The following is a 21,311-nucleotide window of genomic DNA, read 5'->3' on the forward strand; positions in this document are numbered from 1 at the left end:
TTTTTAATAAACTAAATAAATTAATAAACGATCTCTTAAATTTTAACCAATTTTTTATTTTTGGTTTCAACCATTTCCAAATAAGAATTTAAACTATCAAAATACTATCCAATATTGAATGGCACTCCCTAACTTTTTAAAAATCTCAAGTGATTATCGAATATAACACTGAAAAATTAAGTAGTGTTAATTTTCAATGATTCAGAGGCTTGTCACCACCCAAATACTTTAGTTGTACACCACCCAAATCACATGAATATTTTTAAAAACTTTTGGTGATTACTAGATTTAACCTGAAAAATTAAATAGCGTTAATTTTATACGGTTCGGATTTTGCCGACACTTTTGTAGAGTTATGACTAAACCGACAATATTATGTGGTCCATAATGATTCCAAACCGACAATTTCTACCGTATAAATATACATGCTATGTTGTTAAAAAAATATCTCATAATGTCTCAATATTGATATCTCGCGTTTGTGTACTTCAATAGTGTGAAACCTCTTATCAATTTTAGACTCGCAGAGGACACCCGTCTTGCTATTCTGAAATCCAAACTGGATAATCTTATGCACCATACTGACAAAATCAATCGACAGTGAAGAGAAGATTAGGCCTAACCTGAGTCTCTATATCCTCATGAGTTGTCTTCTCTAAATTATCAACAACAATAACATAGGCGTCTGTATCAAGTTCTTTGCCCCTTCCAACTCTACCTCTTATACGATAGAAATTTCGGGGTTTGTGTGAATGCTCAAACCTCTTCCTATGAGAATCGGTGAGGACTATGCTACCCGCTCGGATATGTGAATCATTTTCGTCATTTGTCTCTAAGGATGGCAAAACGGGCCCGTCCCGCTGGGCATGCCTGTTTTACCCGCACTTTAGTATGGGGCAGACCAAGGGTTTAGGCATGCACCTTCTAATGTGCCTACCCCTCATCGCCCCAAAAACTCATGTATAAATGAATGCAAAATATGGATTTTAACCGGACATCTCGAAAATGTAGGTAAAAGTTCATGATTTCCCTAAAAATGTGGTAACAATCTTAAATTTTCAGTAAAAATTCAAAGATTTTAACAAACAATAAAAAGGACTTGTAAAAATTTGATAAAAGGCTTGAAAAATGAAGTAAATTGAACAAATTTTGTCAAAGGTCTGGACTTTTATAAATGATATGTGATTTTTATTTTTTTAGGTCAAATGGTATTATCGTCAAAAAATTATTTTGGGGGGTGTTGGATAAAACTTTTAGGGTGTTGAGACAAAATCTCAAATGAGTGTTAGCTTCGTTATAAAACCTGCAACTTATTCCTAACTATTTAATAGTTGTTGTCCACAAACCTCTAAATAATTCACAATTAAAGAAAATATGATTATAGTAAGGGGATTTTGGGAAACACTTGTCTACACCTAGGATTTGTGTGCTTACATTATTGAGAGTTGGAGAGATTGAGAAACACCTGGGCAGAAAAAAGGATTTTGTTCTTGGGCGTCTTCAGGGTTGTTCTTGGGAACTCTGAAGGCGAAGACTATTTTCTTGTAACTCATTTGTAATATCTTTTAACAACTTTATGAGTATAGTGAATTGTAGAGCTGCTTTCTACCCGATAATAGATCTTTTGATCGAACTGGGTAAACAAACTTTTCACCTTTTTGCGCCTTATTTTGTTATATTTTCTACTTATTGATTATTATTGCTGAAGGCCATTTATTTTGGTTGCTACTGTTCTTTGTCTCACATATCAAAGTGTTGATTGAAATTGAACCTTGTCATTGTTGTGGTGTCTACCGTGGAGCAAAGGGGTATTTGTTAGAACAAGATTTGTTCTGATCAATATTCTTAGTTTTGATGATAACAATCATATGAATTTTGTATGAGATAATGTGGTACTCTAATACTATGCAATTTCCATTTCAGGAATTATATAAAGAGTATGCACAAAATCAGCGCAAGAATCACTGACTCAGAAGGTTCAGCATGCAACATCAGAACATGGTCTGGCAAGACATCAGAAGATGGTCAAGCAGAATCAGAACATGGGTCTATGGAAGCATCAGAAGAACTTGAGATCAGAAGCAGAAGCACTGAAGTTCTCATGGTATCACGCTCAGAAGCACTTCAAGGTCAGAAGACAAGAAGATGCTCTGCACCAAGCTGTTTGACTCTGATGACATTCAAACGTTGTTTACACAAACATCAGATCAGAAGCAAGTACTAGACTGGCAGGCTACGCTGACTGACAAAAGGAACGTTAGAAGCTATTAAAGGCAACGTCAGTAGACACAGCGAAAACAAGGCTCGAGATAGTTGACAAAAGAGTGAAACATTAAATGCAATGCTGTACGGATTACGCAAAGCATTAAATGCTCCCAACGGTCATCTTCTCAAGTGCCTATAAATATGAAGTTCTGATGAGAAGCTCAATACAACACTTGCGCATTATACAGAAACGCTGTCGAATTCAAAAGCTCTCAAACTTCATCAAACTCACTACATTGCTGTTGTAATATCTTAGTGAGATTTAAGCTTAAACTTAAGAGAAAATCACAGTTGTGATAATAGCTTTATAAGAAGCATTGTAACTCTTAGAATTTGTTTACATTAAGTTGTAAGAACTAGAGTGATCAGGTTGTTGATCAGTATACTCTAGAAAGTCTTAGAAGGTATCTAAGCAGGTTGTTCCTAGAGTGATCAAGTTGTGATCAGGATACTCTAGAAGACTTAGCAGTTGGCTAAGTGGAAAACCATTGTAATCTCGTGTGATTAGTGGATTAAATCCTCAGGTGAGGTAAATCACTCCAAGGGTGTGGACTGGAGTAGTTTAGTTAACAACGAACCAGGATAAAAATCATTATGCAAATAGTTTTTATCTTACAAGTTTTAAAGCTACACTTATTCAAACCCCCCATTTCTAAGTGTTTTTTTATCCATCAATTGGCATCAGAGCGCCGGTTCTAAGGTGCAAGCACTTAACCGTGTTTAGAAAAGATTCAGGAAGAGAAAAACATTAAGTCAAGATGGTTGAGACTCCACCACCTTCATCTACATCTACATCTGGCTCAGCTGAGCAATACAATGGAAATGGTAACAATGGTTATACTAGACCGCCAGTATTTGATGGTGAAAACTTTGAATACTGGAAAGATAAACTTGAAAGTTACTTCCTTGGTCTAGATGATGACTTATGGGATCTTCTGGTGGATGGTTACAAACATCCAGTGAACGCTACTGGCGTAAGGCTTACAAGACAAGAAATGAATGATGATCAAAAGAAGCTTTTCAAAAATCATCATAAATGTAGGACTGTTTTGCTGGATGCTATCTCTCATGCTGAGTATGAGAAGATATCTAACAGAGAAACTGCCTATGATATATATGGGTCATTGAAAATGACCCACGAAGGAAATGCTCAAGTCAAGGAGACCAAAGCTCTTGCTCTAATCCAGAAATATGAAGCCTTCAAGATGGAGGACGATGAAGATATTGAGAAGATGTTCTCAAGATTTCAAACGCTAACTGCTGGATTAAGAGTTCTGGACAAAGGCTACACCAAGGCTGATCATGTAAAGAAGATCATCAGAAGCTTACCCAGAAGATGGGGTCCAATGGTGACTGCATTCAAGATTGCAAAGAATCTGAATGAGGTTTCTTTGGAAGAGCTAATCAGTGCCTTGAGAAGCCATGAGATAGAGCTGGACGCAAATGAGCCTCAGAAGAAAGGTAAGTCTATTGCATTAAAATCTAATATTAAAAAATGCACTAACGCTTTTCAGGCTGAAGAAGTAGATTCTGAAGAATCAGAATCAGAAGAAGAAGATGAACTGTCCATGATCTCCAGAAGGGTAAACCAACTCTGGAAGAGCAAGCAAAGGAAGTTCAAAAGCTTCAGAAGTTCAAAGAAGTTTGAACGAGGAGAATCCTCTGGTGGCAGAAGATATGACAAGAAGAAGGTCGTCTGCTATGAGTGCAATGAGCCTGGACACTTCAAGAGTGAATGTCCAAAACTTCAGAAGGAAAATCCCAAGAAGAAGTTTCATAAGAAGAAAGGTCTTATGGCAACATGGGATGATTCTGAATCAGAATCAGAATCAAACTCTAAAGGAGAGCAAACTAACTTTGCACTGATTGCTACAGTGGATGATGGATCAGAATATACATCAGAATCAGATTCTGAAGAGATATCCTTAGCAGCAAAGAAGGCAAAGCACAAAATGTCATGGTACCTGGACTCTGGGTGCTCGCGACACATGACGGGAAGAAGGTCTATGTTCCAAGACCTGGTGCTTAAGTCTGGTGGAGAAGTCAAGTTTGGAGGAGATCAGAAGGGCAAGATTATTGGCTCTGGAACCATAAGTATTGGTAACTCTCCTTCCATAACTAATGTACTTCTTGTAGAAGGATTAACGCATAACTTATTGTCCATAAGTCAATTAAGTGACAATGGTTATGATATAATCTTCAATCAAAAGTCTTGCAAGGCTGTAAGTCAGAAGGATGGCTCAATCCTATTTACAGGCAAGAGAAAGAACAACATTTATAAGATTGATCTTTCTGATCTTGAGAAGCAGAAGGTGACTTGTCTTATGTCTGTTTCTGAAGAGCAATGGGTCTGGCACAGAAGATTAGGACATGCTAGTTTGAGAAAGATTTCTCAGATTAACAAACTAAATCTGGTCAGAGGTCTCCCAAATCTGAAATACAAATCAGATGCTCTTTGTGAAGCATGTCAGAAGGGCAAGTTCTCCAGACCTGCATTCAAATATAAGAATGTTGTCTCTTCCTCAAGGCCGTTAGAACTTCTGCACATTGATCTGTTTGGACCAGTCAAAACAGCATCTGTCAGAGGGAAGAAATATGGATTAGTCATCGTAGATGATTATAGCCGCTGGACATGGGTAAAGTTCTTAAAACACAAGGATGAGTCTCATTCAGTGTTCTTTGAATTCTGCACTCAGATCCAATCTGAGAAGGAGTGCAAAATCATAAAGGTCAGAAGTGATCATGGTGGCGAATTTGAGAACAGATTCTTTGAGGAGTTCTTCAAAGAAAATGGTATTGCCCATGATTTCTCTTGCCCTAGAACTCCACAGCAAAATGGAGTTGTAGAGCGAAAGAATAGGACTCTGCAAGAAATGGCCAGAACCATGATCAATGAGACCAATATGGCTAAGCACTTCTGGGCAGAAGCAATAAACACTGCATGTTATATTCAGAATATAATCTCTATAAGACCTATTCTAAATAAGACTCCTTATGAATTGTGGAAGAACAGAAAGCCCAACATTTCATATTGTCATCCTTTTGGATGTGTGTGTTTTATTCTGAATACTAAAGATCATCTTGGTAAGTTTGATTCTAAGGCACAAAAATGTTTTCTTCTTGGATATTCTGAACGCTCTAAAGGCTACAGAGTATACAATACTGAAACATTGGTTGTAGAAGAATCAATCAATATCAGATTTGATGATAAGCTTGGTCTTGAAAAGCCAAAGCAGTTTGAGAATTTTGCAGTTATAGATATTGACATATCAGAAGTTGTAGAACCAAGAAGCAAAGCTCCAGAAGCTGAAAGTCTCAGAAGCAAAGAATCAGAAGATAAAGTTGATGCATCTTTAGAGAATCTCAGAATTTCGGAAGAACCAACAGTCAGAAGATCTTCTAGACTCACCTCAGCTCATTCAGAAGATGTGATCCTTGGAAAGAAAGACGATCCTATCAGAACAAGAGCATTCCTTAAGAACAATGCAGAATGTCAATTAGGTCTTGTTTCTTTGATCGAGCCAACTTTTGTTGATCAGGCTCTAGAAGATCCAGACTGGATAATTGCCATGCAAGAAGAACTAAATCAGTTTACAAGGAATGATGTATGGGATTTGGTTCCTAGACCAAAAGGATTCAACATCATTGGTACTAAGTGGGTGTTCAGAAACAAGCTTAGTGAGAAGGGAGAAGTGGTAAGAAACAAAGCCAGACTGGTGGCTCAGGGATATAGTCAGCAAGAAGGGATTGACTATACAGAAACCTTTACACCAGTGGCCAGGTTAGAATCTATTCGCTTACTAATTTCTTTCGCCACTCAGCATAACATCACTCTGTATCAGATGGATGTTAAGAGTGCCTTCTTAAATGGTTATATAGATGAGGAAGTCTATGTCCACCAACCTCCTCGTTTTGAAGACTCTAAGTCTCCAAAATATGTTTTCAAACTTAAGAAATCATTGTATGGATTGAAGCAAGCTCCCAGAGCTTGGTATGAAAGATTAAGTTCTTTCCTTCTGGAAAATGGTTTCACTAGAGGACAAGTGGACACGACTCTTTTCTGTAAAACGTCTAAGAAGGACATTTTAATTTGTCAAATTTATGTTGATGATATTATCTTTTGAACATCTAATGCTTCACTTGGAAAGGAGTTTGCTAAGTCTATGCAGGCTGAATTTGAAATGAGTATGATGGGTGAACTCAAGTATTTTCTTGGGATTCAAATCAACCAAACTTCTGATGGAACTTATGTTCATCAAACGAAGTATGTGAAAGAACTTCTGAAGAAGTTTAATCTTTCTGAAAGCAAAGAAGCTAAAACTCCTATGCATCCAACGTGTGTTCTAGGTAAGGATGAGGTAAGTAAGAAGGTAGATCAGAAGTTATACAGAGGTATGATTGGATCTCTTCTATATTTAACTGCTTCTAGACCTGACATTCTATTCAGTGTTTGTTTGTGTGCTAGATTCCAATCAGATCCTAGAGAATCTCACTTAACTGCTGTTAAGAGAATTTTGAGGTATCTGAAAGGTACTACTAATGTTGGTTTAGTTTACAAAAGATCTAAAGAATACAACTTAGTAGGATTCTGTGATGCTGACTATGCTGGAGATAGAATTGAAAGGAAGAGTACTTCTGGAAGTTGTCAATTTCTTGGAAGTCATTTGATCTCCTGGTACAGCAAGAAGCAAGCTACCATAGCCCTCTCAACAACAGAAGCAGAATATGTTGCTGCTGCTGGGTGTAGCACACAAATGCTCTGGATGAAGAGTCAGCTAGAAGATTATCAGATATATGAGAGTAACATTCCTATTTTCTGTGATAATACTTCTGCTATATGTTTATCTAAGAATCCTATCTTGTATTCCAAAGCTAAACATATTGAGATTAAACATCATTTTATGAGGGACTATGTTCAGAAGGGTGTTCTCTCTTTGAACTTTGTGGATACAGACCATCAATGGGCTGATATCTTTACAAAACCCCTTGCTGAAGATAGGTTTAAGTTCATTCTGAAGAATATCAGTATGGATTTATGCCCAGAATGAGAAGATGAGAAGATCTTAGGTATGGGTATCTTCTGAAATGCGTTAGGATTTTATGTTTATAAGAAGTTCTGATAATGATCAATTAGAAGTTCTGATTCTGTTATTACTAACGTTTCATTATCTAAGTTGATTCAGAAGCTCTTTTAAAGCAAAACAGCTGTCACCAGTCTTTCCAGAAAATGAACACGTGTTCACTATTTTTGGACAAGCATGCGTGCAGTTGAGGAGATGCCGCCCTAGGTAACTGTGTTAAATCATTTCATTTACCACGATCTCTCATCTAACGTCACTCATCATTTAATGCAATTGATTTCATTTGATTCTGTAACTGTTCATTCTCATAACTTTATTGCATTCATTTTCAAATCCGTCTCTATAAATACAATTCAAATCATAACGCTTATCTTTTTCGCTCCCATTCTCTCTTTCTTCTTGCATGCATTTTTGCAACCTTTTCGCTCTTTTTTCAAACCCTAAGCGCAAACCCAAAAATTGTTTTTCAAATCTCAGTACTGTTTCAATGGCCGCTTCATCATCTCACAATGTTGGCTCATCTGTCCCTCTCCATCTGCAAGAACAAGATCAGCAAATTACTCCGGTTATTGCCTGTTCTATTTCCAAAAAGGAGTTGGAAGTTATATGTGAACTCATGGTAGACTTTGATAGTCTCGAAGAACATAACTTTTGTCTTAAAGAAGATATTCTTTTTCAAGGATGGACCTCGTTATTTGCTGAGTTCTGTGGACCAGTCTACCCAGATCTTGTTAAGGAATTTTAGGTGCATGCAGTTGTTGCCCCTAAATCCATTCTGTCTTTTGTCCATGGGAAGTTTGTGGTCGTTACTGAGAACATTCTGAGAATGATGCTCGATCTAAGAAACCCTGAGGGTGCTTATGAAATTGATCAAAGGGATGATTGGGATGAAGTGTTGTCTACCCTTTACACAGATGTAAAGGAGACAAAGTGTAACACCCTTCTAACCCCGCGGCAAATTAAATAAATAATCAGAGTAAAAACATACACACAAGGGTGCCACAATTATTTAAAATAAATAAACCAATCATGGTCAAGTCATGCTTCATCAGGAAACGGTTCACCAAATCGTAATTATGTTTATCACAGCGGAATAAGAAACATTATCAAATACATCCAATGGAATCATAATCCAACACCAATAAAGTAGATTAATTTCATAAAAACTCTATAACTATCGTTCCCCAGTGTTACGGATCAGAGCATGACCGACACGACCCAACATAAACGGATAAACTCTATGAGTCATCCTCACCAAGCACTAATGCCGCTACTCCTCAATCTGAAAATGACAACATGTAAGGGTGAGTCTCATTCTCAATTAGTAAATATTATGCAATTCATAAGCAACAAGCATCATAATATACCGTTCACCCAATTATACATATTCAGATTCACATCCATTACTAATTCACACAATAAATGATTACAACACACACTACAGAAATCCATACAATCATATTATGACAAAATGCATATGACACAACTGACACTATGCATGTTTGTACCAATAAACCGTGGAATCAATCCACCTAACCGATCTACGCCTCATCGAGATACGGCCCACCGACACAATTTCCACACAATGGGAAATATGTCCACCAACGATCCAAACATCACCGGGATCCAACACCAATGCATATGAATCAATGAAACACATATAACATACTTAAAACACACCGAATCACGATGAACAACTCATCTCAACACCACATCACCGAATAAGTATGTACATGTTTTCAACATCATTCAAATAGTCATGCATCCATCACAATCATAATAACAAATCACAACCAATTCATCATCACATCAAACACATTGTCACACCTATCTCATATGCACACAATGTTCAATTCTCATCAAGTAATTAAATCTAGTTTTTAAGGAAATAAAGTCGGCTATTACCAATATTCATTATCCATCTTATAAAACATTTAATTACTTGCACAACGCCCAAAACGGCACTAAGAAATGATTCACGGATCAAAAGATACGTTATTTTGAAGTTTGGAAAAATTCACACACAGCAAGGTTCGCTCAGCGGAGCAAGACAGAAGCGAAATCCTTCAGACCCCCGCTCAGCGGACCTCAAGCGACGTCAAACAGGAGCGAACTACGTTGGGACCTCCGTTCAGCGGACCCCCCTCCGCTCAGCGGACCTGCGATTTCAGCAAACCCCAAGTCTGCGACAGACCCTGCGATTTCACCCCCTTTTCACCCAAAAACGATTCCAGACATCACATACAGGCATATAATCATCATACATTCAATTACACACCATAAAACATCATCCAAACTCATTATTAACCAAATAGTTCACACAATTATCATCAATTCAATCCAATTTTAACACCCTAACCTAACAATCCCAATATCTAATTGAACCAAACCATACATCAATCTACCTATCACCTAAGACCACATAAGAGATACTAAAAGGAAGAGTCCCCCCTTACCTCGATGAATTTCTTGAATGCTCTCCTTCCGGTTTCACGTTCTTGCCTCTTTCTCTTCTCTTGCTCTCTTCACGTGTTCTTCCTTTCTCCCCAAATGGTTCCTTTTTCTTATTTTATGAAAAATAAAATAAAATAAATTAACCACAACTTAGTAAAAGACCTAACTAATTAGCACCCCTCTTTTACTATCACCACACCATAAGCCCAATAGCTCTTACTCCCTCATTTTTTCAATTAAATCCAATTTAAATTCTAAAATTCCAATTATTTAATTTAAATCCAAATTAAATTAATAAACTGAAATTATGGGTGTTACAACTCTCCCCCACTAAAAGCGTTTTCGTCCTCGAAAACATACCTTAGACGAAAAGTTCCGGGTAAGAGTCCTTCATCTGGCTCTCTAACTCCCATGTAACATTTCCACCGGCTGGTCCTCCCCAAACCACTTTCACCGTTGCTATATCTTTACCTCGCAGCTGCTTCACTTTACGATCTTCAATCCTCATAGGTAACGTCTCTACAGTCAGATTATCTCGCACTTGTATATCATCTACTTGAATCTCATGAGACGGATCCGCAATGTATTTCCTCAACTGGGATACATGGAACACATCATGCAAATTAGCGAGTGCAGGCGGTAAAGCAACCTGATAAGCAACCTTTCCAATCTTCTTAGTAATCTGAAATGGACCAATGAAACGCGGAGTTAACTTCTTCGACTTCAAGGCTCTCCCAATACCAGTCATCGGAGTAACTCGCATGAATACATGATCTCCTTCCTTAAATTCAATATCCTTCCTTCTTTTGTCATGGTAACTCTTCTGACGACTCTGAGAAGCTCTCATCTTTTCCTGAATCATCTTGATCTTTTCTGTAGTTTGTTGCACAATCTCCGGTCCAACCACCGTATTTTCTCCAGATTCGTACCAACACAAAGGTGTTCTACATCTCCTACCATACAATGCTTCAAACGGAGCCATACCAATACTCGAATGATAACTATTGTTGTAGGTAAACTCAACCAAAGGTAAATAACTATCCCAAGCACCACCTTTTTCTAATACACAAGCTCGTAGCAAATCCTCTAACGATTGAATCGTCCTCTCCGTCTGACCATCTGTCTGCGGGTGATAAGCAGAACTCAACCTCAACTTAGTACCTAAGGCTTCCTGCAATCCTGCCCAAAACTTAGAAGTAAATCTCGGATCTCTATCCGACACAATACTAGCTGGAACACCATGCAAACTCACTATCTTCTCAACATACAACTGAGCCAACTTCTCCATCGGATAATCCATTCTTATTGGAATAAAGTGAGCAGATTTCGTCAACCGGTCTACAATAACCCAGATAGAATCACAATTCCTGCTCGTTCTAGGTAAACCAGATACAAAGTCCATAGAAATTCCATCCCACTTCCAATCCGGAACAAACAACGGTTCCATCAATCCAGACGGTTTCTGATGCTCAATTTTCGACTTCTGACAAATTAAGCAAGCATAAACAAACTCAGCAATTTCCTTCTTCATTCCAGGCCACCAAAATAATTTCTTCAAATCATGATACATCTTGGTAGCACCAGGATGAATGCTCAATCCACTCCGGTGTCCTTCCAGAATACTCTTTCTGATCTCAGCAACATCGGGTACACACACTCGGTCTCCAAACCTTATGACACCATTCTCGTCAATTCGGAATTCACCTCCTCGACCTTGGTTAATCAATGTCAACTTATCTACCAATCCAACGTCAGATTTCTGTCCGTTTCTAATTTCTTCAAGGATACTATTAGTTAACTTTAACATTCCCAACTTAACACTATTAGAAGTACTTTCGCATACTAAACTCAAATCTCGGAATTGTTCAATTAAATTCAATTCTCGCACCATTAGCATAGACATATGCAATGACTTCCTGCTCAATGCATCAGCAACAACATTTGCTTTACCAGGATGGTAATTCAAACCGAAATCATAGTCCTTCAAAAATTCTAACCATCTTCTCTGTCTCATATTGAGCTCTTTCTGATCGAAGAGATACTTCAGACTCTTATGATCGCTGAATACCTCAAATCGAGAACCATAGAGATAATGTCTCCACAACTTCAACACAAACACCACAGCCGCCAATTCCAAATCATGAGTCGGATAATTCTTTTCATGAATTTTCAACTGTCTTGAAGCATAGGCCACTACCTGCTTATCTTGCATCAAAACACCACCTAAACCCATCAGTGAAGCATCACAGTACACATTGAAAGACTTCGCTGGATTAGGCAAAATTAAGATCGGAGCACTCGTCAACCTCTTCTTCAACTCTTGAAAACCTTTTTCACATTCTGAATCCCATACAAATACTTGTCCTTTTCTTGTTAACTTAGTCATTGGTAATGCCAACTTCGAAAATCCCTCAATGAACTTTCTATAGTAACCTGCCAGACCAAGAAAATTACGAATCTCTGAAGCATTCTTCGGCGTTTCCCACTGAGATACTGCTTCTACCTTCATAGGATCCACTGCGATACCGTCCTTCGTAATTACATGGCCAAGAAAACTTACTTCCTTCAACCAGAATTCACATTTAGACAATTTCGCATACAATTTCTTCTCCTTCAATAACTCCAACACCACTCTTAAATGATCTGCATGATCTTCATCACTCTTCGAGTAAATCAGAATGTCGTCAATGAACACTACCACGAACTTGTCAAGATACGGGTGAAATATCCTGTTCATATACTCCATGAAAACACCAGGTGCATTAGTAACACCAAATGGCATAACAGAATATTCATAGTGTCCATACCTCGTTCGGAATGCCGTCTTCTGAATATCTTCTGCCTTCACACGAATTTGGTGATATCCAGACCTCAGATCAATCTTGCTAAACACACAAGCTCCAACCAACTGGTCCATCAAGTCGTCAATCCTCGGCAAAGGGTATCGATTCTTGATTGTCACTTTGTTCAGTTGTCTATAATCAACACATAGCCTCATTGAACCTTCTTTCTTCTTAACCAACAGTACCGGCGCACCCCACGGTGACACACTGGGACGAATAAACTTCTTCTCCAACAATTCTTCTAACTGTTTCTTCAGTTCAGCCAATTCTGATGCCGACATGCGCTACGGTGTTATCGACACAGGACTAGTTCCAGGAATCAATTCTATAGCGAACTCCACTTCTCTTTCAGGTGGCAACTCACTAACATCTTCTGGAAACACTTCCGGATACTCATTCACTACCCGTAGCTCACCAGTGTTATCGCTCCCTTTCACTTCCATCGAGGAGCACAACATAAATACCACCGCTCCATCATTGATAGCCAAATTCATCTGTTTGACTGACATAGTCAAATCCTCAACACTAACCTCTTCAGGAAAGATAACCGTCTTCGTAAAACAATTGATATGAACTCGGTTAAATTGCAACCAGTTCATCCCTAAAATGACGTCAAGTCCTTCAAGAGGAAGGCATACTAAATCCATTCCAAACTTCCTACCAAATATGTCAACAGGACAGTTCAAACAAGCACAAGAAGTAGTTACTGAACCCGACGCAGGAGTGTCAATAACCATACTTCCATGAATAACAGATATTTCTAATCCCAATCGTTTAGCACAATCCAATGAAATGAACGAATGAGTCGCTCCAGTATCTATAATAGCAACTAAAGGTGTGTCATGGATAAAACACGTACCTTTAATTAGACGATCTTCTAGAGCAGTCTCTGACCCAGACAAGGCAAAGACTTTTCCACCAACCTGATCTTTCTTCGGTTTAGTGCAGTGCGGACTGATGTGACCCTATTCGCCGCAATTGTAGCAAGTCACAATCTTCATCCTACAATCTGAAGCAATATGACCCGCCTTACCACACTTGAAGCATTTCTTCTCTCCACTCTTGCACTCATTCCTTCTATGCCCGGTCTCACCACAGTTGTAGCACCTAACGAGAGCACCAGAATCTCCCCCACTAGGCCTCTTCCAATCCCCAGCTCTAGGATTTCCTCTACCATATGGCTTACCTCTATCCATAGGCTTCTTACCTTTCTTGTCAACCAACTCGCGAGAGTGAGATGACTTCAGCTTAAGGTTATCCTCTTCGAAGATCCTACTACAGTCCACCAAATTGACAAATCGCCGAATTCTCTGGTACCTGATCCCTTGCTTGATCTCATCACGAAGACCATTCTCAAACTTGATGCACTTTGAGAATTCACTAGCCTCGTCATTGTTGTAGTGAACGTAGTACTTCGCCAACTCGACAAATTTCGAAGCATACTCTGGTACCGTCATATTACCCTGAGATAGCTCCAAAAATTCAATCTCTTTCCTGCCTCGAACGTCTTCAGGAAAATACCTCCTCAGAAACTCTCTCTTGAACACAGCCCAGGAAACAGCTACACCATCAGCATCCAATTCAGCCCTGGTAGCCATCCACCAGTCATCAGCTTCTTCGAACAACATATGAGTACCATACCTCACTTTCAGGTTCTCAGCACAATCGATGACTCTGAAAATCCTCTCGATATCCTTAAGCCATTTCTGAGCACCTTCAGGATCATGTGTGCCCTTGAACAACGGAGGATTGTTCCGCTGGAAACTGTTCAGCTGCCTGTCAGCACCAATACCAGCCCCATTGACATTCCCTCCCAGTACACCAGCAATCATGCCCAGAGCCTCAGCAATTGCATCGTCGTTTCTTCCTCCTCTTCCAGCCATTGTTCTGGTAAATATAAAACAATATTCATTAGAACAAGATGTATCGATAGTGTCAACCTTACACTATTCGCATACGAGGGATTAAATAACACTAAGACTCTGACTCAAACGACCGACTATGCTATGATACCACTATTGTAACACCCTTCTAACCCCGCGGCAAATTAAATAAATAATCAGAGTAAAAACATACACACAAAGGTGCCACAATTATTTAAAATAAATAAACCAATCATGGTCAAGTCATGCTTCATCAGGAAACGGTTCACCAAATCGTAATTATGTTTATCACAGCGGAATAAGAAACATTATCAAATACATCCAATGGAATCATAATCCAACACCAATAAAGTAGATTAATTTCATAAAAACTCTATAACTATCGTTCCCCAGTGTTACGGATCAGAGCATGACCGACACGACCCAACATAAACGGATAAACTCTATGAGTCATCCTCACCAAGCACTAATGCCGCTACTCCTCAATCTGAAAATGACAACATGTAAGGGTGAGTCTCATTCTCAATTAGTAAATATTATGCAATTCATAAGCAACAAGCATCATAATATACCGTTCACCCAATTATACATATTCAGATTCACATCCATTACTAATTCACACAATAAATGATTACAACACACACTACAGAAATCCATACAATCATATTATGACAAAATGCATATGACACAACTGACACTATGCATGTGGTACCAATAAACCGTGGAATCAATCCACCTAACCGATCTACGCCTCATCGAGATACGGCCCACCGACACAATTTCCACACAATGGGAAATATGTGCACCAACGATCCAAACATCACCGGGATCCAACATCAATGCATATGAATGAATGAAACACATATAACATACTTAAAACACACCGAATCACGATGAACAACTCATCTCAACACCACATCACCGAATAAGTATGTACATGTTTTCAACATCATTCAAATAGTCATGCATCCATCACAATCATAATAACAAATCACAACCAATTCATCATCACATCAAACACATTGTCACACCTATCTCATATGCACACAATGTTCAATTCTCATCAAGTAATTAAATCTAGTTTTTAAGGAAATAAAGTCGACTATTACCAATATTCATTATCCATCTTATAAAACATTTAATTACTTGCACAACGCCCAAAACGACACTAAGAAATGGTTCACGGATCAAAAGATACGTTATTTTGAAGTTTGGAAAAATTCACACACAGCAAGGTTCGCTCAGCGGAGCAAGACAGAAGCGAAATCCTTCAGACCCCCGCTCAGCGGACCTCAAGCGACGTCAAACAGGAGCGAACTACGTTGGGACCTCCGTTCAGCGGACCCCCCCTCCGCTCAGCGGACCTGCGATTTCAGCAAACCCCAAGTCTGCGACAGACCCTGCGATTTCACCCCCTTTTCACCCAAAAACGATTCCAGACATCACATACAGGCATATAATCATCATACATTCAATTACACACCATAAAACATCATCCAAACTCATTATTAACCAAATAGTTCACACAATTATCATTAATTCAATCCAATTTTAACACCCTAACCTAACAACCCCAATATCTAATTGAACCAAACCATACATCAATCTACCTATCACCTAAGACCACATAAGAGATACTAAAAGGAAGAGTCCCCCCTTACCTCGATGAATTTCTTGAATGCTCTCCTTCCGGTTTCACGTTCTTGCCTCTTTCTCTTCTCTTGCTCTCTTCACGTGTTCTTCCTTTCTCCCCAAATGGTTCCTTTTTCTTATTTTATGAAAAAAAAAATTAACCACAACTTAGTAAAAGGCCTAACTAATTAGCACCCCTCTTTTACTATCACCACACCATAAGCCCAATAGCTCTTACTCCCTCATTTTCCAATTAAATCCAATTTAAATTCTAACATTCCAATTATTTAATTTAAATCCAAATTAAATTAATAAACTGAAATTATGGGTGTTACGCAAAGCGTGTCAAGGACATGAGGGATCTTTATAAAATCTGGACCAAGATTCTTCTGGGGTGCTTCTATCACAGGAAAGGAACACATGCTGCAGACTTCGTCAACAATAAGCAGAAATACATTCTGTATTGCATTGCTACTCAGAAGAAGGTTGATGTTATCTACATAATCTTCAATCATATGTGGAATGCTGTGAGGGATTCCAGGAATGCCTTCAGAGTAAAGAAGTGTACTATCATTCCTTTTGGAAGAATCATTACAAACCTTCTGGTTCATTCCAAGATAGTTGAGAAATTGGAAGCTGGAGGTACCATCAAAGATCTGGCTGTCAATACTAGAAGTTGCTTGAATGCTCTCACCTTGAGAAAGATGAGTATTATTGATACTATCATCAAAGCCCCTCAACCTCTTCCTGGAGCAAGAAGCAGAAGAGATCCTATTCTTGCTGACTTTGAAACCTTCTTCAGATGTGAGGTGCCAGGAGTCAGAACTAGATATCTGAAGTCACTCAAGGAAGATGAAGGAGTAAAAGATCAAGAAAAAGGTGCTCCTGCTAAAGAAGGTCGCAAGAAAACTTCTCCTTCTAGGGCTGCTGCCTCGGAAGATGTTTCAGAAGCTGCTCCTGAAGCTGCTGTGAAGAAGGAAAGAAGGACTAAGAGAAAATTTGATCATCCTTCTGATAATCAGGTGAAGGTAGTTCAGAGTGTAGCTGCTGCTACTACTGTTGAGAAAGCTGTTCCAGAAGAAGTTGTTGCTGAAGAAGTTCAGGTTGTTTCAGTTGCAACTAAGAAGAGTGTAAATGAGACTGCTGAAAAGATGAAGAAGAAGTTGAATAAAAATGTTGAAACTGGTAAAGCCGTTGAGAAGAAGAAGACAAGGAAAAGAAAATTAATATTAAATGCCTCTGATGATGATGAGGATGTTCAAGAAGCTGTGAATCAGCAAGTTAAAATATCAGAAGGACCAACAACTCAAGCAGTTGAAGGTCAGAAGGTTGTTACTAGAGAGAAGGAGACACTGGGATCTGCCAGAAGAAGAGAAATCTCTCTTGGGAAGACTAAGATTGTGGAAGAGCAGAAGAGTAAGAAGAAGAAGAAGAAGCTTGAGGTTGTGTTTGAAGATGTTCAGAAGGTATCCAAAGGTATTCATCTCTCTGAACCTGATTCTGTTCCTACTTTTCGTTCAGAAGTTGCACCAATAGCTGTTGCTCAAACACCTGAACCAGTAAATTAACCAAAAGAAGCCCTATCAGAATCACCTATAAAAGTCCATGTTCTCACACCTCCTTCATCTCCTATAACCAAAACCCTTACTCCTCCTCCCTCACCCATCAAAAATGCTCCCATTCCTTCATCTCCACCCACAACCAACCTTGCTTCTGACCAGGCCCTTGGAAACCCTGTTCTTGATATACCACCCCTACAAACTCTCTTTCCACCTCACACAAATATATCCACTTCTCAACCACCTCCTCATGCACACTTTGAACCCATCCCTTCCACCTCTCAAAACAACCCCTCTGGTTCTGGTCTTCCAGATTCTGCATCACATGAGCAATTGCTCCGTGACTGCAACTACACTCCTAAGCCTCGTCTTGAAGCTGAGATGGTAGTATTAGATTCTGAGAATGAAGCAGAATCATCTTTTCGGTTGGATAGAGAGCCTCAACCCTATTCTGTCCCTAACCTTGTTTCTCCAATAACCAATATAAAATCCCGCCGAGAATACCCTATTGGTGTAATTTTTGAAATGGTAAAGAGGAATCTCAAAAGAGTCTTTGATACTCTCAGAATCGTTGAAAGTTCTGGCCTGAATGATGTTGCTATGCGAAAGTTCTGGAGAATCTTCCGAAGAAAAGCAGATGCTTGTTTTGAAGAACTTCAGGAAATTTGTGTAGAAACTGCTCCACGCCCTTGTGGAATTCTGAGGAGTTATGAAGACTTCTGGTTCAGTCATCTCGGGGGGAGATATATTCTTGAGGAGAAGCGTTTTGTTGATGAACTTGAGGAATCAAGAATTGCTGCAGCAATGGAAGCTAACCCTTGCAGAGATATTGTGGTCTAGATACCTCAGTATCTAGTTCTGACTGGAGACTTCAAGTTCTTGTTTGACTTGCTGAGGGAAAATCCTTCTGAGAAAGACCCCAGCTTGATCATTCCAGAAGTTGTTGACCCACCAGAAGTTGAAGGTCCTTCTGCTCCAAGGAATCTGGCTGCCATTCTTCAGGCTCTTGAGAATGGAGATTCTAAGGTGCCTGCTGCAGAATATGGAGATGCTTCTATGGAAGAAGCAGATGCTGAAGATCATCTTGCTGAGTCTGTTCCTGTTGAGGAAAATCAAGATGATGATTTGATTATGGAAGCTGCGGTTCAGAATGCTATCCCTCTGGACAGAAGTTGTGAAGCTTCTTCTAATGAACCTTCTCGTCTCGCAAGGACTCTGGAAGTTATTCAGAAGAACCAGGTTGAGCTATCTTCTCGCATGGATGAGCAACGCACGATCAATGCTGAATTCCGCACCTTCATGGAGAGGCAGACTGAGAGCAACAATGGGATTCATGACATGCTGGCCAAGATCATGTCCAAGCTAGGGTCATCTTAGTCCTTGAGTCTTAGTTGTTTTCTTTGTTTGCTGCATCTGTTTTCCTGAGCATCCCTCTTGTACTTCTGATAATTTCTCTTTGGCAATCAATGAAATTTATCTTTTCTTCTCTCATATTGTTTGTCTTGTTTTTCATCTGAATCTTTTATGTTTTTGATGTTATGACAAAAAGGGGGAGAAAATGTGATAAATGATCTGATTTATTTATCAGTTGCTGGGAGAAAGGCTCCACATTTCTAACAGAACTAGCAAGTTCTATGTCTTTGAGTGTTTTGCAGGAATTGAAGATCCTTTTTAAAGCTCAACATGAGAAGCAAAGACATGGGAAAAAGCAATTCTGTATAGAAACAAGCTCATGGAAATTGAAGCAAGCTGAGTGCTGTAAAGCTTCAAGATCAGAAGCAAGAAGGAAGAATGTTCTGATATTCTGATGATAGAATATGCTCTAACACATTCTTATTCCTTATATGTTCTGATGCATGTTTTTAGTTATAAAATATGCTCTGAAACATTCCTGTTGTTTACTCTGATACATATTATATGTTCTGATGCATATTTTATATTCTGATTCATTCATGCTGACTTTTGTCGTTTAGTTTGTTCTGTAACATTTCAGGATGTAGAGATGCTCCGATGATGCTCTGGTACATTCAACAATGTTCTGATACAATCTAGCATGAAATGATTCAAGAAGAAATTCAAGCTCTGAAGCTGTCCAGTGGAAGCAAGAATCAGAAGCTAAATGTTCTGAAGATCGAAGAAATTCAAGTTCTGAAGCTGTCCTATAGAAACAAGAATCAGAAGCTGTGAATGTTCTGAAGATCTAAGCATATGTGATCGTCTCAACTGAAATGGAAAATACTCAGGGAAGTCCTTTATTTATAAATTTCTTCCAGTATTTATTTCAGGGGGAGATTATTTATCTCAGGGGGAGATTGTTAATCTCAGGGGGAGACATATTCACACACTATGTTTATATGCTTATGCTATAGCTGTGTAATTGTCTTTAGCCGTCTGATATTCTGATCGCAAATTCATATCATTTATGTATGTTTTTGTCATCATCAAAAAGGGGGAAATTGTTAGAACAAGATTTGTTCTGATCAATATTCTTAGTTTTGATGATAACAAGCATATGAATTTTGTATGAGATAATGTGGTACTCTAATACTATGCAATTTCCATTTCAGGAATTATATAAAGAGTATGCACAAAATCAGCGCAAGAAGCACTGACTCGGAAGGTTCAGCATGCAACATCAGAACATGGTTTGGCAAGACATCAGAAGATGGTCAAGCAGAATCAGAACATGGGTCTATGGAAGCATCAGAAGAACTTGAGATCAGAAGCAGAAGCACTGAAGTTCTCATGGTATCACGCTCAGAAGCACTTCAAGGTCAGAAGACAAGAAGATGCTCTGCACCAAGCTGTTTGACTCTGATGACATTCAAACATTGTTTACACAAACATCAGATCAGAAGCAAGTACTAAACTGGCAGGCTACGCTGACTGACAAAAGGAACATTAGAAGCTATTAAAGGCAACGTCAGTAGACACAGCGAAAATAAGGCTCGAGGTAGTTGACAAAAGAGTGAAACATTAAATGCAATGCTGTACGGATTACGCAAAGCATTAAATGCTCCCAACGGTCATCTTCTCAAATGCCTATAAATATGAAGTTCTGATGAGAAGCTCAACACAACACTTGCGCATTATACAGAAACGCTGTCGAATTCAAAAGCTCTCAAACTTCATCAAACTCACTACATTGCTGTTGTAATATCTTAGTGAGATTTAAGCTTAAACTTAAGAGAAAATCACAGTTGTGATAATAGCTTTATAAGAAGCATTGTAACTCTTAGAATTTATTTACATTAAGTTGTAAGAACTAGAGTGATCAGGTTGTTGATCAGTATACTCTAGAAAGTCTTAGAAGGTATCTAAGCAGATTGTTCCTAGAGTGATCAAGTTGTGATCAGGATACTCTAGAAGACTTAGCAGTTGGCTAAGTGGAAAACCATTGTAATCTCGTGTGATTAGTGGATTAAATCCTCAGGTGAGGTAAATCACTCCAAGGGGGTGGACTGGAGTAGTTTAGTTAACAACGAACCAGGATAAAAATCATTGTGCAAATAGTTTTTATCTTACAAGTTTTAAAGCTACACTTATTCAAACCCCCCATTTCTAAGTGTTTTTCTATCCTTCAGTATTGTTTAC

This window comes from Vicia villosa, unplaced genomic scaffold (assembly GCF_029867415.1).
Source record: "Vicia villosa cultivar HV-30 ecotype Madison, WI unplaced genomic scaffold, Vvil1.0 ctg.000567F_1_1, whole genome shotgun sequence".
Taxonomy (NCBI): domain Eukaryota; kingdom Viridiplantae; phylum Streptophyta; class Magnoliopsida; order Fabales; family Fabaceae; genus Vicia; species Vicia villosa.